Below are 3,602 nucleotides of genomic sequence, written 5' to 3' on the forward strand. Positions count from 1 at the left end.
TGTTTTGTTTTGTTTTTCGAGACAGAGTTTCTCTGTGGCTTTGGAGCCTGTCCTGGAACTAGCTCTGTAGACCAGGCTGGTCTCGAACTCACAGGGATCCGCCTGCCTCTGCCTCCCGAGTGCTGGGATTAAAGGCATGCGTGTGCCACCATCGCCTGGCTTAGGAAACAGTTTCTGAAGGAGACAAACAAATCCTAGCCAGGTAGGAAAGGGGAGTTCCCCTTGGCTGGGTGACTTCCCTTTCTTTTTTCTGGTTTTATCAGTTTACCAGATCACCCCACTGATAGTATGATATAGAATTGGTCCTTTGTAAACACACTGAGGTTAAGATGGGTCACCCAGCTTCAGATCTCTTTTATTGTACATAAATAACTAAAAATAGAATATATAATCCAGGCATGGCAGTCGAGTGTCTGTGATTCCAGTGCAGGTAACTGAGGTATGAGACTTGCAGCCTGGCAGTAGTGGATCGCCCCTCTAATCCCAGTTCTCAGGAAGCAGAGGCAGGCAGATCTCTGAGTTTGAGGCCAGCCTAGTCTACATAGTGAGTTCAAGGACAGCCAGAACCGTCCTTGAAACCCTCCCTCCGCTACAAAGAAAGAGCACATATTAATCTTCCAGATGAGCAGAGTCCAGTTCCCAGAGCCCATATTAGGTGGTCCACAACAGCCTGTAACTCTAGCTCCAGGGGTCGGACTTCCTCTCTGGCACCCGTAGACGCATGTACTCACATGCACATACCCAAACACATACACACACACACACACACACACACATACACTGTGTGTGTATGTGTGTGTGTGTTTGTATGTGTGTGTGTGTGTGTGTGAGAGAGAGAGAGAGAGAGAGAGAGAGAGAGGGATAAATCATAGTTATTTAAACATTTAACAATTTGCTATGGTGAATTGAATCTATGTAATCCTTGAAAAATACCTGAAAAATAGATAATAGTATCATCCCCATTTTCCAGAGGACACTGAATTTAGAGAAATTGCCAGATGGTCCATGGCCTTATGGCAGTAAGGAGCGTTGAAATTCCAACCAGATTAAATCTGACTCCAAAATCTGCATTCTTTCCAATAAAGGGAGTATTATATAATGAAAACACAATTATGAGACTGGAGAGATCCCAAAATATCTTAGAAAAATAGTTGTCATATTGTTATCGTATGTGGTACACGTTATGGGTCACTTCTTTCTAATTCTTTTAAAAACTTGCTATTTGTGAATTGATTTCATGAGAGAGGTTCTTGTGTTACCACCATCTGGCCTTGGTCTTGCACAGAAAATGACCTTGAATTTCTGCCTCCACTTCTCCAGTGCTGGGATTACAGCTGTGCGCCGCCACACCTGCTTCACCTAGTGCTGGAGATCACACCTAAGGCTTGTTGCACACTAGGTAAGCACTCAACTGGCTGAGCGGCATCCCTGGTAACTTCTGCTTGGATACATGCATGTTCACACAGTCCAGGGCCTTTGGCCAAATGATTTGCGTGTGTTATCATACTGATCAGTGAGGTCCATCCCATTTGGGAGATATGATACACACGTGGAGGGGTTAGGTGCCTTAAAAATAAAGCCCTACACAGGTAAATAAGCAAACGGAGCTCGGATGCAAACCCAAGGCTCGTCAATGCCAAAGAGTATGCTCGCAACAGGAAAGGCAGCAACAGCAGCAGCAATAATAAATAATACACATTGACAATGGCCAAATTCTGCTCTAAGTGGTCTATGCCTTATAACTTATTCATATTATCCCCTGTATTAGTTCCTTGTACATCACTGTGAGCACAATACCGGGGAGAACCAGCTTAAGGAACTATGGATTTTATTTGGTTCCTAGTTTTACAGTTCCAGCTCATCACAGCAGAAAAGGAGGGACACAGAGACAGAGCAGTCCAGTTCATGGTGGCTGGACCATGTGGCAGAGGCTGTTGACCTTATGGTAGAAGCAGAGAGAACCATAGAAACGATGGGCAGGGACATATATAACATATATATCAAGGCCCTCCGCTAGTGACTTACTTCCTCAATAATGTTTTATAATCGGGATTTTCCTGTCCCGCAACCGCTCTCAAATAAGCACACGGAGGCTTAATATTAATAACTCCTTAGTAATTTTTTTACTATAACCAATAACAATTTGTAACTAACCCCCCTTAAATAATAACAAACATTTATAACCAATATTTTGGGAACATGGGCATAATTCTCCAAACTACTTCCTATTGATTAGGGGTGCTGATATTCTTTAGGATTATGATCAGGTCCTCACTAGAGTATTTTGTGGGGCTGGAAACTATCCTGGATGCTGGATCACTTGGGCTATTCGTTCCTTTCGGAGATTTCTCAGGGGCTCTTCCTCAATAAAATCTGATTTTTCTTAACCTGGAATAAATCCATAGCCTCTCATTGCCTGTGGAAACAGAAACATAACATCTCCCCCAAAGTAAAATATTTTTGAGTTAAATTTTGAAATCAAGATAATTTTAAAATATATCGGTTGATTTAATATAAGTTTCCATAATCCAAGATCTGTCTCTTAGCAATCATAAATTTAAAAGACAACACAATAATATACATAATCCAGACTCTCTGTGTATTTTCCACCTTTATGTGGCTTATTATAACTTTTTATTACCTTATTCCTTTTTTTAAATAATATTTATTTATTTATTATGTATACAATGTTCTGTCTGTGTGTATGTTTGCAGGCCAGAAGAAAGCACCAGACCTCATATGGTTGTGAGCCACCATGTGGTTGCCGGGAATTAAACTCAGGACCTTTGGAAGAGCAGGCAGTGCTCTTAATCACTGAGCCATCTCTCCAGCCCAACCTTATTCCTTTTTTTTTTTTTTTTGGTTTTTCGAGACAGGGTTTCTCTGTAGCTTTGGAGCCTGTCCTGGAACTCCCTTGGTAGACCAGGCTGGCCTCGAACTCACAGAGATCCGCCTGCCTCTGCCTCCCGAGTGCTGGGATTACAGGCGTGCGCCACCACCGCCAGGCAACCTTATTCCTTTTTAAATGACTTTTTCTACCCTTTTTCTTTTCTCTCTCAGGCCTGCAAATACTTTTTAACACACTGTAAATGGTTTAGAGGGGTTTTTTGTTTTGTTTTTTTTCCCTGAATCTGTCCTTACTGAGTATCTGTCACCTTTTTTGTCTACATGAATAAAAAAAACTACTGTGTAACTTAGACCATGGAGTACTGGTCCTGGCTCCTCAGCCTTGGTTCACTGAGACTCTAGTCTCATGGTAAAGGCACATTCACTGCCAGCTCTGGTAGCTATGTTGACTTCCCCAACTCTGGGGGGTTTCTAGGTCCATGCCACCACTGAGTAGCATGCTGCCTGCTGCTCACAATCACCATGTACTTATTTGGTATTAGGGCCTCTTAAGAGATCTACCCTGTTTCTCCACTAGCACCAAGCCAGAAAGCTGTCTCTTAAAGGAGCTGACCAAGAAGCCATGCTTGACTCCATTCTTTTGTTTGTTTTTGTTTTTCAAGACAGGGTTTCTCTGTGGCTTTGGAGCCTGTCCTGGAACTAGCTCTATAGACCAGGCTGGTCTTGAACTCACAGAGATCCGCCTGCCTCTGCCT

The sequence above is a fragment of the Microtus ochrogaster genome, unplaced genomic scaffold (genome assembly GCF_000317375.1).
Source record: "Microtus ochrogaster isolate Prairie Vole_2 unplaced genomic scaffold, MicOch1.0 UNK44, whole genome shotgun sequence".
Classification (NCBI taxonomy): domain Eukaryota; kingdom Metazoa; phylum Chordata; class Mammalia; order Rodentia; family Cricetidae; genus Microtus; species Microtus ochrogaster.